Source organism: Canis lupus, chromosome 16 (assembly GCF_048164855.1).
Source record: "Canis lupus baileyi chromosome 16, mCanLup2.hap1, whole genome shotgun sequence".
NCBI lineage: Eukaryota > Metazoa > Chordata > Mammalia > Carnivora > Canidae > Canis > Canis lupus.
Genome location: NC_132853.1, coordinates 6227923 through 6241395, shown reverse-complemented (window position 1 = coordinate 6241395; position 13473 = coordinate 6227923). Strand labels below are relative to the sequence as shown.

The 13473-nt window shown below is 45.3% G+C and overlaps 1 protein-coding gene and 1 long non-coding RNA gene across 4 annotated transcripts in view; both read left to right on the top strand.

Annotated features, from left to right (window-relative positions):
• The first annotated feature begins 43 nt into the window (after positions 1–43).
• On the top strand, positions 44–4448 carry LOC140605836 (uncharacterized). Its single transcript, XR_012008358.1, has 2 exons — positions 44–530; positions 4184–4448. It is a non-coding gene; the product is annotated as an uncharacterized lncRNA (long non-coding RNA).
• Positions 4449–11313: 6865 nt separating this feature from the next.
• The window catches only part of ZER1 (zyg-11 related cell cycle regulator), a 30741-nt gene continuing 28581 nt past the window's right edge, over positions 11314–13473 (top strand). For 2 of the 3 annotated variants that reach the window (XM_072778203.1, XM_072778200.1), the window contains exon 1: positions 11314–11469. The gene's annotated coding sequence lies outside the window, so the exon portion shown is untranslated. The remainder of the gene's footprint in view (positions 11470–13473) is intronic. The other variant, XM_072778202.1, reaches the window with a different exon arrangement.

The window sequence follows — 13473 nt, the reverse complement described above, 5'->3', positions numbered from 1 at the left end:
CCCTGCGCCCGGCCCCGCCCCGCTCCTGTGCCGCCCCTCCCCCGCCGACGCCGCGCGGCCCCCCCCCCCCCTTCCCTGGTTCTGCAGCCCGAGTCCCGGCGCGCGGGTGACCGCGCTGTCGCTGTGCCCGAGGCCTGTTCTTGGCGCTTCGCTGGGCCTCAGTTTCCGTCTGTGCAACGTAGCTCTCACCCTGTGCTCGGCCTCACCCGGTCCTTGGCGGCCTTATGCGGTGGCGACATTGTGTCGGGAACGTGCACCTTCCCTGCTCCGCGGCTCGGGCCTCCGGCTGGTCTTTCACTGCGGGGTCCTCCCCGCCTAGGGCAGCGGCTCCCGCAGCGGCAGTCGGCTGGAGGACTGTGGTTCAAGATCTAGCAGATGGAGGAGCAGGACGACAGTTCAGGGTTTCCTGGGCTTTTGGAGTGGATGAACGTGAAATTTACCACATCGGAACAAAATAAGGAGAAAGCCAGGATTTCAGGAGCCTTCCCAAGGAAAGACCGTTGGCAGCCTTACAACGATTTTCCCTACATGTACGTGTGCAAATGTGCAAAATTGCCCTTATTTTTAAAATTTATTCACTGATGGGTGAAAAGTTTATCGCTGGACTGGGAAACCTCAAAACCCCCCTCCAGCTCTCAGGACTTCTCTGCTCCATGAAGCCCGCACACAGATAAAGTCTTCCTTTATTCACCAATCCCAGATTGTTGCTCCCACTTGTGTGCTATGTGTTGAGCTAGCTAAATGTTTCTGTAGAATACGAAGATTAAGTTCTCGTATGAAATGCAATAAATAAATAAATGTCATAACTGCACAACAGGAAAGGAATATTTTTCCAGGTAAAAAGAATATCAGCCAGTCCTTTTTTTTTTTTAAAGGGAGAAGCAGGCTCCATGCAAGGAGCTCAACGTGGGACTTGATCCCAGGTCTCCGGGATCACACCCTGGACTGCAGGCGGCGCTAAACCGCTGAGCCATCCGGGCTGCCCCAGCCAGTCCTTTAAAATGTTGGTTAGGGGCTCCTGGGTGGCTCAATTCATTGAGCATCTGCTTTGGGCTCAGGTCATGAACCCAGGATCCAGGGATCAAGCCTGAGTTGAGCTCCTTGCTCATCAGAGAGCCTGCTTCTCCTTACTCCCTCCACCTGCTGCTCCTCCTGCTCATGCACCCTGTCAAATCAATAAAATCTTTAAAAAATAAAATAAAATGTTGGGCGCCTGGGTGGCTCTCTCGGTTGAGCATCTGCCTTTGGCTCAGGTCATGATCCCGAGTTCCAAAATCAAATTCTCCAGCAGGCTCCCTGCTCAGTGAGAGTCTGCTTCTCCCTCTTCCCCACACCGTGCTCATGCTTTCTCTCTCTCTCTCTCTCTCTCTCTCTCTCTTTCTGTCTTTCAAATAAATAAAATCTTTTAAAAAGTTAAATAAAATGTTGGTTAGGAAGAAAAATGATATGTTAAGAAAATTGTAGACGGTTGGCTAGCATTTAAGAAAAAGACAGTTCTGGGATCCCTGGGTGGCGCAGCGGTTTGGCGCCTGCCTTTGGCCCAGGGCGCGATCCTGGAGACCCGGGATCGAATCCCACGTCGGGCTTCCGATGCATGGAGCCTGCTTCTCTCTCTGCCTGTATCTCTGCCCCCCTCTCTCTCTCTGTGACTATCATGAATAAATAAATAAAATCTTTAAAAAAAAAAAAAAAGACAGTTCTATTTCTATCTCACATCTGACAGAAAAATAAGTTATAGATGAATTGAAGTTCTATAAGGGAAAATCTATAGGATTAGAAGAAATATATAGAAAAATGTTTATAACCTTAGGGAAGGAAGACACAAGAAGCCATGAAAGATAAGACAGATAAATAACTACATAAAATTTAAAATCTCTATATGGCAAAGTAAAAGATAAACGCCAACAGGAAAACATATGCACCCTTTGTGATAACATGTGAATCTTCCTAACATATAAAGAGTTCTTAAATCAACAAGAAAGAGACAAACACACTTGTGGGACAGGAAATAAGCATTCATTCATTTGAGAAATTCATTGAGTGTCTAGGATGTGCCAGGTATTTTCTAGTATTGGGAACTTAGATGTGAACAAAACAGACAAAAATCCCTGCCCTTGAAGCATTGATATTTTCGTGAAGGAGACACATAAGATAAGTCAGTAAAGGGGATCCCTGGGTGGCTCAGCGGTTTAGCGCTGCCTTCAGCCCAGAGTGTGATCCTGGAAACCCAGGATCGAGTCCTGTGTCGGGCTCCCTGCGTGGAGCCTGCTGCTCCCTCTGCCTGTGTCTCTGCATCTCTCTCTCCCCTCTCTGTGTTCTCATGAATAAATAAATAAAATCTTAAAAAAAAGAACAATTTAACAAGTACTAATACAATTTTGTTAATTTGTATTTAACTTTCTATATCGAAATACTGTAAGCTCCCAGGAAGCTACAAAGATAGTACAGAGAGATCCTTTGTACCCCTCACTCAGCTTCCCCCACTGGTTTCACTTTTATACAATTCTACCAACTTTGAGATATATTTGATGTTCCATCAGCTTCCCATGTTTAAAGGATACGCTTACAAGTGTTTAGATGTGTGTGTGTGCATGTGTGTGTGTATAGAACTCTGAAACCATCACCACAATTAAAATAGTAAGCATATCCCTCAAAAGATTCTTCCTGCCCTTTTGTAGCTTCTGATTTCTTCCTCTTTTTGCACGCCCTCACCTCCCCCCCATCCAAGCAACCACTGATCTGCTTTCCATCACTGTAGATTAGTTTGCATTTTCTATAATTGTGTATAAAAGGGAACATAGGCTCTGTGCTCGTTTTTTTTAATATAAATTTTATTTATTTATTCATGAAAGACACTGAGAGAGAAAGGCAGAGACACAGGCAGAGGGAGAAGCAGGCTCCATGCTGGGAGCCTGATGTGGGACTTGATCCTGGGTCTTCAGGATCATGACCTGAGCTGGAGGCAGATGCTTAACCGCTGAGCCACTCAGGCTTCCCTCTGTACTTGTTTTTATCTGGCTTCGGTCACTCAGCATAATTATTTTGAGATTCGTGCATGCTACATAGCATGTATCAGCACTTCACTACATTTATTTGTTTGTTTGTTTGTTTGTTTGTTTGTTTATAAAAGATATTATTTATAAGTAATCTCTACACCAAACTTGGGGCTTGAACTGACAACCCTGAGAGCAAGAGCCCCATGTTCTATGGACTGAGCTAGCCCAGCAACCTCACTTCATTCCTTTTTATTGCTGTGTAGATTCCATTTTATGAATATACCATAGCTTATCCATTCACCTGTTGATGAGTATTTGGGTTGTTTCTATTTGTTGCTATTCAACTACAGCTGCTATGAACATCCATGCACAAGACTTTATATATGGACATATGCTTTCTTTTTTCTTGGAGTGGAATGGCTGGATGAATTTTAAATTTTTAAGAAACTGCCAAACCAGTGTGCCTTGATGGCTCAGTCAAACATCTGCCTTTGGCTCAGGTCATGATCCTAGGACGCATCGATCTGACGACATTGACATTGAGTCCTGCTGAGCAGGGAGCCTGCTTTTCCCTCTCCCTCTGCTTCTCCTTCTCCTTCTGCTGCTCCCCCTGCTGTGCTCTCTCCCTCTTTTCTGTGTCAAATAGATAAATAAAATCTTTTAAAAAAGAAGAAAGAAAGAAACTGTCAAACCATTTTCCAATATGGTTGTGCCTTTTTACGCACACAGCAGCAGTGTGTGAAAGTCCCTGTTGCAGCACATCCTCACCAACACTTAGTATGGTTGGACTTTTTCATTTTGACATTCTAGTAGATGAGTAGTGGTATATTATTATAGTTTTATTTTTTTAAGATTTTATTTATTTATTCATAAGAGACACAGAGAGAGTGGCAGAGACATAGGTATTGGGAGAAGCTGGCTCCCTGAGGGAAGCCTGATGTGGGACTCAATCTTGGTACTCAGGACCACGCCCTGAGCTGAAAGCAGACACTCAACAGTTGAGCTACCCCGGCGCACCCTCTTATTGTAGTTTTAATATGCATTTCCTTAAGACTAATGATGTTGAGTATCTTCTGTTTGCCATTCATATATGTCATTTGGAAAAGTTATCTATTTAAATCTACTGCTCATTTTTTAATTATATTCCCTGCTTTCTTTTTATTTATTTTTTTATTTATTTATGATAGTCACAGAGAGAGAGAGAGAGAGGCAGAGGGAGAAGCAAGCCCCATACACCGGGAGCCCGACGCAGGACTCGATCCCGGATCTCCAGGATCACGCCCTGGGCCAAAGGCAGGCGCCAAACCGCTGCGCCACCCAGGGATCCCCTATTCCCTGCTTTCTTACTGAAATTGAGTCTTGAGAATTCTTTAGATTTCTTGGATACAAATCTATTTGATTTTTATTTTCAACTGTGGTAAAATAAACATAGCATAAAATTAACCATCTTAACCATTTTTAAGTGTAAGGCTCAATAGTATAAAGTATATTCACAAAGTTGTGCCAACAATCTCAGGAACTCTTTTTGTTTTGTAAAAGTGAAACTTTGTGCTCTCTAAACAAGTCATTCCCCCTCCTTCTTCCCCACCCCCCTGCCCTTGGATATTCACATTCTACCCTCTGTCTGTATGAATTTCATCACTCTAGGTACACGTAAGTGGGATCATATAGTATTGGTCTTTTTGTGACTGCCTTATTTTACTTAGCATGATATCTTCAAGGCTCATCCACACTGCAGTTAGAATTTCATTCCTTTCAAATACTGAATAATATTCCATTGTGTGTGTAAATATATATACATATATTATATATTCATACACACACATACATATATGGTTTATCCATCCATCTGTTGCAACATGTGTTGCTTCCACCTTTTGGCTGTTGTGAATAATGCTACTATGAACATGAGTGTAAAATATTTCTTCAAGACTGTTTTCAGGGGCACCTGTGTGGTTCAGTTGGTTGAGCGTCCAACTCTTTACCTCAGCTCAGATCTTGATCTTAGGGTCATGAGTGCAAGCCCTACATTGGGCTCCGTGTGGGGCATCAAGCCTACTTAAAAATTTTTTAAATTAAATAAAAGGCTGTTTTCAATGCTTTGTGTATATAGCTAGAAGTTGAGTTCCTGGGCCATATAGAGAATTAACATTCTATTTTTATTTATTTATTTTTAAGATTTTTGGTTTTTTTTTTAAGATTTTATTTATTTATTCATGAGAGACACACAGAAAGAGGCACAGAGACATAGAAAGAGGGAGAAGCAGACTCCCTGTGCGGAGCCTGATCCAGGACTCTGGGATCACGCCCTGAGCCAAAGGCAGATGCTCAACCACTGAGCCACCCACCCAGTCCTCCCAAGAGTTTTGGTTTTTTAAAATGATCTCTACACCTAGAATGGGGTTCAAACTTACAACCCAGAGATCAAGAGTCCATGTCCTGTGGACTAAACCAGCCAGGTGCCCCCATTCTATTTTTAATTTTTTCGAGGAACTACCATACTTTTTTCCATAATGGCTATACCCATTCACATTTCGCACCCACAGTACACAAGAATTCAAATTTCCCTACCTTCTTGCCAACACTTTCCTTTTCTTTGATCATAGGTGTCTTAATGGGTACAAGTCTTAAAAATATGTGATTTACAGATATTTTCTCCCAGCCTGGGCTTGCCCTCATATTCTCTTAACAATGTTTTTCAAAGAGCAGGAGTTCTTAATTTTGATAAAGTCTGACATTCCTTTGATGTCATATCTAAGAAACTTTTGCCTATTTCAATATCACAAAGGTTTTCTCCTACACGTTCTATAATTTTAGGTTCTACATTTAGGTCTATGATCCATTTAAAAATATTTACAATCCATGTTGAGTTCATTTTTTTAAATGAGGTGAGGTAGGGATCAAAGTTCATTTACTTCCACATGAGTATCCAACTATGCCAGCACCATTTGTTGACAAGGATTTCTCCTTTCTCCAACTAAATTGCTTTGGCACCTTTGGCAATTAATCTCATGTGTGGGATCTATTTACGGACTCTATGTTTTGTTGATATCTTTGTCTATCTTTTTGGCCTCAGAACACTATGTAAGTACCTTTATAATAAGTCTTGAAGCTCCTTCATACTGTAGCCCTATAATTCTTTTTTTAATTTAATTTAATTTATTTATGAGAGACACACAGAGAGAGGCATAGACATAGGCAGAGGGAGAAGCAATATCCCTGAGGGGAGACCGATGAGGGGACTTGCTCCCAGGACCCCAAGATCATGCCCTGAGCCGAAGGCAGATGCTCAACCACTGAGCCACCCAGGTCCCTAGCCCTATAATTCTGTAGCATTATAATAAGCCTTGATGGTGTAACTCCATTAACTCTGTTCCTCTTTTTCAAAGTTGTCTCAGCTTTTGCATTTGGTCCTTTGCATTCCATATGAACCTCAGAATCAGCTTGTGATTTTCTAGGGCAAAAAAAGTTGCTGGAATTTTTCTTTTTGCTGGGATTTTTATTGGGACTGCACTGAATCTATAGATCAATTTGCAAATAATCGATACCTTAACACTACTGAATCACCTGTTCCATGAACGTAAAATTCTTCTCCATTTATTTAAGTCTTTAATATCACTCAGCAATGCTTTGTAGTTTCCAAGGTAGAAGTCTTATGCATAATTAGTCAGATTTATCCCCAAATATCTCATACTTTTGTTGCTATCATAAGTGGTATTTTTAAATTTCCATTTTCAACTATTTGTTACTGGAATACAGAGATACCGGTTTTGTTTTGTTTTTTTACATTTGTTTTTATTTACTTTCTATTTGCCAACATATAGCCTAACACCCAGTGCTCATTCAATCAAGTGCCCTCCTCAGTGCAGAGATACCATTCTTTTAAATTTTGTTATTATTTATAATAACAAAATTAATTTTTTAGATTGTATTTATTTAAGTAATCTCTACACCTAATGTAGGCCTCCCGTTCACAAACCCAAGATCAAGAGTCACGTGCTCTACTAAGCCAGGAAGTCACCGCTAATAAAATTAATTTATAACAAATTATTATTTACTTTTAATTGCCTTTATTTACTTGTATCCTGAAATCTTGCTAAACTCACTCATTAGTTTGAGAAGCTTTTTTGTAGATTCCCTAGAACTTCCTATACAGACTATTGTTTTCACTTCCTCAGACTTCTGTAACAAGTTACCATGGACTCTGTGGTCTATTCTATTGAGAATTCAATGTATTTTGTTAAGTTTTTCTTCTTTTTTTAAAGATTTTATTTATTTATTTATTTATTCATTCATTCATTCATTCATTCATTCATTCATGAGAGAGAGGCAGAGACACAGGCAGAGGGAGAAGCAGGCTCCATGCAGGGAGCCTGATGTGAGACTCGATCCCAGGACTCCGGGATCACAACCTGAGCCAAAGGCAGACGCTCAACCGCTGAGCCACCCAGGCGTCCCGTTAAGTTTTTATTCTGTTAAAAATTCCTAACAGAATGTTTGCATTTCTATCCACAAAGGATAGGGGAGCCTCGATGGTTCATTCGGTTAAACATCTGGGACACTTAATTTTGGCTCTGATCAAGATCTCAGGGTCATGAAATCAAGCCCCAGAGGAGTGTACAGTCAGGCTGTATGATGGGCATAGAAACTGCTTAAGAAAAATAAAAAATAAAAAAGAAACTGCTTAAGATTTTCTTTCTCTCTCTACCTCTGCCACCCACCACTAACACCCCCTGCCACTCATACTCAAGCACTCTCTCTTTCTAAAAATAAAATAAAAATATAAGTGCATTTTAAGATTTTTAAAAAGATTTTACTTATTCCTGAGAGACACACAGAGAGAGGCAGAGGCAGAGTCATAAGCAGAGGGAGAAGCAGGCTACTTGGGAACCCATATAGGACTCAATCCCAGAACCCCGGAACACACCCTGAGCCGAAGACAGATGCTCAACCACTGAGCCACCCAGCCATCCCTATAAGTGCGTTTTAACTGCTTTACTGGGATATAACTCATATTCTACACATTTTTTAAAGATTTTATTTATTTATGAGACAGAGAGAGAGAGAGAGAGAGAGAGAGAGAGAGAAAGGCTCTATGCAGGGAGCCCGACATGGGACTCGATCCCAGGTCTCCATCACACCCTGGGCTGCAGGCGGTGCTAAACCGCTGAGCCACCCGGGCTGCCCCTATTCTACACATTTAGAGCATATATTTAAAGTGAACAATTCAGGGGCACCTGGCTGGATCAGCTGGTAGAGATGATACTCTTGATCTCAGGGTTGTGAGTTTGAGCCCCATGTTGGGAGTAGAGTTTACTTTAAAAAGTAAATAAATAAAATGAACCATTCAGTGTGACTGGGAAGAAGAATTTTCTCTGTCCTTCAAGGTCTTTCTAGCTGGACTAAGAATCAAATTGATATAAAACAAATTACCAGGAGAAAATCAGATTTATTTTCATATATATGAGGAATCCACCCAGACATGGAAGTTCAAAAAACCGGTGAGGCAATGTGAGATAGAGCTGTCATTCTGAACCAAGGAGAAGGGGATAGGAGTCTGAGACTTTATTTATCATATATTTTATTTATTTATTTGACAGAGAGAGAGAGCACAAGCGGGGGGAGTGGCAGGCAGATGGAGAGGGAGAAGCAGGGTTCCCAGGACCCTGAAATCATGACTGAGCCAAAGGCAGATGCTTAAACAACTGAGCCACCCAGGTGTCCCAAGTTTGAGACTTTAAAAGGAAGAGATATAATTCATAGGAAAGTGAAAAAGCATAAATGTTTGGTAAACAAGTGTTCGCTGGGCCACTTAGAAACAATAGGACATAGATGATTTGGATCAAACAGGCCTTTCTAGGTTCCTCCCCGTCTATCATACCTAGCTCATAGGATAATGTAGTTGTCTCTGGTGATAGCTCTCTTCCTGGAGCAGGTCCTCTATCAGTTCTCTTTAGGCACTTGTTGAAGGGGGCAGAGTAAATAGCTTTTTCTGAATCTGCTGGGTTTTGATTGCATAAATAACCTTTATGCCAACGTGGACCATCTTGGGACGGCCTGCCCTTGGCCTCTACAAGTGACTTTCAGAATATTCACAGAGTAATACATATAGAACTATTATCTATCAACCATGCAACCAGCATCCTTATCTAATTTTAGACCATTTTCATCATCCCAAAAAGAAGCTCTCTACCCACTGGCAGACGTTCCCACTTTCCCCCCTCCTTAGCCCTAGGCAACCACTAATCTTTGTCTCCATAGATCTGTCTATCCTGAACATATGAATAGACTCATACAGTATGGCCTTTTGTGACTGGTTTCTTTCATTTGGCACATTTTCAAGGTCCATCTATGTTGTAACATGTCAGCACTTCATTCCTTTTTATTGCCAAATAATATTCCATTGTATGAACATATGTCATATCATTCCCATGTTCCAGTTGATAGACATTTGGGCTATTTCCACTTCTTGACTATTATGAATAATGCTGCTATGAACATTTTCCTTGGGGTATATACCTAGGAACGGAATTGCTGTGTCACATGATAACTCCGTCTAACTTTTAGAGGAACTGCCAAACTGTTTTCCAAAGCAGCTGCTCTTTTCGAAATTCCCACCAGCAATATACTAGAGTTCCCATCTCTCTACCTCCTCAGTAATACCTGTTATTGTCTATTCCTTTGATCAGGTCCACTCTAAGAATATGAAGTTGTATCTCATTGTGATACAATGTGATACAGGGATCCTCACCAAACTGCTAAGAATGGTCATCTCTGGGGAAGGTGATGAAATTGGGGTTGGGTTAGGGTTTGAGTGGGGATTTTCATTCCCCCCCCCCACCATGTATTTATTTCTGAAGTACTTGGGTGTGTTTTTGTTTGTTTTGCAAGCATGTCTTTTAGTGATTTGAAACCATCAATAGACTTTTCAAAGGATTCGAAATTGTACAAACATAGCTGCATATGGTTGAAGACTAAAATATAATATGCAAAATTTAAAAACATGCACAAAAGTAGTCAAGGCATTAGTATTGATGAGGCAGGGGCACCTGGGTGGTTCAGTGGTTGAGCGTCTGCCTTTGGCTCGGGTCCTGATCCCCGGGTCCTGGGATGGAGTCCCCATCAGGTTCACTGCAGGGAGCCTGCTTCTCCCTCCGCTTATGTCTCTGCCTCTGTGTCTCTCATGAATAAATAGAGAAGAAAGAAGAGGAAGGAGGAAGAATAGGAAGGAGGAAGAAGAAGAAGAAGAAGAAGAAGAAGAAGAAGAAGAAGAAGAAGAAGAGGAGGAGGAGGAGGAGGAGGAGGAGGAGGAGGAGGAGGAGGAGGAGGAGGAGGAAGAAGGAGAAGGAGAATTGGCTGGGGGGGGGGGGGGACGGATATGTCAAGAAAGTAGCTTCTAAACTGAGCCCAGAAGGTGGAAGAAAGAGCAAGTTGGCTATGTACACAGCAAGAGCGTTCAGTTGGGAAGATTATTTGAGCCCATAGGAGAGAAGAAGATCATTCAAAGACCCAAAGATGGGATCCCTGTGTGGCTCAGCGGTTTGGCACCTGCCTTCGGCCCAGGGTGTGATCCCGGGTTCCTGGGATCGAGTCCCTCGTCGGGCTCCCTGCATGGAACCTGCTTCTCTGTGTGTGTCTCTCATTAATAAATGCATACAATTAAAAAAAAAAAAAAAAAAGACCCAAAGACGCTTTAAAGCTGTGTGGATTGGAGAATGGGACGGAGGGCAAGTCGGAGGAGGAGGACAAGAGCCTGGAGAGGTGATCCTAGTGGCCCGTGTCAGGGGTTGTAAGCAGGGGAGTTCTAAGTGGGAGAAAACCCCGCTCAGGGGATGGCGGGGGAGATCTGCGCGACCCCCAGGACCCGGGGCCCAGGGAAACGTAGGCGCCAAGCGACTCCCACGCCCCCACGTGGCGGCCCGTTAAGTAGCGGGTGAGGCGGGCGCGCGGGGCCGCGTGGGAGCGCTACCTGCGAAGCTGGGTGGGGGGCGGGGGGACGCTCGCCGGGGCGCGGGGGGCGGCGACAGGGGGCGCCCAGAGAGACGTCGGCGCTGACGCGGGAGGTGGAGTCCGTCCCGCCCGTCACCACTGCCCGGGCTCCCCTGGTCCGCCGGCCCCAGCGGGCCCCCCACTCCGAGGCAGGGGAGCCCCCGGAGCAGCGTGCTCGGGACCCAGCGGGGCCCACCCACACTCCGCAGCCCCGGCCCCGGCCCCGGCCCCGCCCGGAGAGGAGCCGCCGCGCGCGCCCCGGAACCTTCGGCCGCCGCCGCCCGCGTTCGCCGCGGGACCTGTCGGGGGAACCCGTTCGCTGTTGCTAAGGGGCGGCCCCGGAAGTGACGCGCCCCGGGTTTGTTGACAGCGGAGGCGGCGGCGGCTGCAGGCTCCGAGCCTCAGGAGCCGGATCGGGGGAGGGGCCGGGCCCCAGAGCCAGCACCCGGCGGCCCTCAGCCCCGCCCGCAGCCCTAAGGGCAAGGTAACGGCCACGGGGTCCCCCCCGGCGCGACCCCCTCCCACGCGGGGCTCCAGTCCCCGGGATCCCAAGCTCCGCCCCGCCGACCCCCGTCTCCCGCAGACCCCGGCCCTAGCCTGACGAGATGCCCTGTCTCCCTGGCGCTGTGGCCCCGGATTCCCCCGGGCCGCATCGCTCGCTTTCCTCGCGGAGGAAGCGAGTAAGCATCCCGTCCGCTCCCGGGGCGGAGGGATTTATCTGCGTCCGTCCCCTTTCCCTTCTGCCTCAGGCGCCTCGGCATCGCTGCTGCAACCTACTGCACAGGTCCATTGCGGCCAATGGTGGGAGGGCTCCTTTCTCTGCCCCTGCTGCCAGGTCTGAGAAACGTGCCTTTAAAACTGAGCTCCCTTCCTCCCGAAAGAAAATGACGCCCTGTCGGATGCCCCTACAAAATGGGGGATCGATATAGGGCTAAAGAACCAGCCTCTGCCCCTCCTACCTGTTGGACGAGCTTAAGTTCCACCAAAGCCATGCTTAAAAGCTCAGGGACGGCTTGGGTTCTGGAACGGCTCCCAAAAGGGATGACAAGGTGCAGGAAATCCAGCAGGATGAGAAAGGGATGGGCTGGGGTTGCAAACCTGAGGGGCAAGGGAGCCTAGCCTGATAGGTGAGTTGAAAGTGAAACTGACTGCTGGCCATTATAGTTTTGTGGGTGGAAATTGACTTGGCTGCTCTTTTGGCCCAAGGAGTCCAAGATTTCCAGTCTTTGCCTGTGCCTGTCATTGGGCTTGGCTCATTACGGAGGGGGGAAGCCTCATGCCTCCACGGGGGAAAAACACCCCCTATAATCTTTCCTACAGAATGTTCCTTTTCAGGGTTCAAAATGGTTAGAATGAGTATTGGAAGGCAGCTTTGAAAAGAGTTACAGGAGGCTATGCTTAGAGCAGGAGGTGGTTGCCAGTGGTGAGGGGTCTCTGTTTCAGTTTATTGCTTCATTCAGAAAATAAGAAACCTGTAATATTTAGAGTGTCCATGGAGAAGAATAAAGCAGGAAGGGCCATGACAAGGGCCAGAGAGTGGGGTCACCTTTTTGGAGACGTTGACCAGAAAAGTTTGCTAATAAGGTGATATCTGAGCAAAGTCTCTAATAAGGTGGCATCTGAAGGGAGGGAGGGAGCAAGCCACGCATGTCTGTCTACAGACAGAGCATTCAACAGCAAGTGCAAAGGTCCTGAGGTTATATATCTGATGATTTTAAGAAACAACAAGAGGACAATAGAGCTGGAGCAAAGTGAAGGATGGGAAGAGTGGGAGCCAGATAACGGTGGGGAGAATGTCAGGGGCTGTCTCTGTGATACAGGGTCCCTGAGTATCTAAAGGAACACCCTGTCAGAACTGTACAAACATGGTGGTCAGAGAAAACAGATTTGTCTTAGATGACAAATAGCCATTATGCTCTGGCCCAGCATTTTTTTTTTTTATTTTTATTCATGAGAGAGAGAGAGAGACAGGCAGAGGGAGAAGCAGGCTCCATGCAGGGAGCCTGACGTGGGACTCAATCCCAGGTCTCCAGGATCAGGCCCTGGGCTGAAGGCGGCACTAAACCGCTGAGCCCCCCGGGCTGCCATGGCCTGGCGTTATAAGTACTCTTTTTCTATCTTTGTAGTGACCATTGATGGAATTAATACCAAAAGGATGGCCATAGAGCACTGTAGTTAGGTCATGCGGCTGCTTCCTGGTTGTGAGAACTTGGGCAAGGGACCATCTCATTGTCCTCATCTGTAAAATAGGGTTGTTGGGCTTAATGAGACATCAAGCACTGAAGTGCTTAGCACACTGTTTAGCATGGTTTAAGTACTTGGTATCTAACAGTTGTGATGATGGCAGTAGCCGTGATGAGGAACTGTTTGCATGTGTCTATCTCAAAGCCTTTCTTTTTAGCACCAGCTGGTGGTGCCACCAGCTCTGGCTGCCTCCCTGAGCTAGTAGAATTTTGCAGAACAGGGTAGGTGGGAGGGACACAGTGGA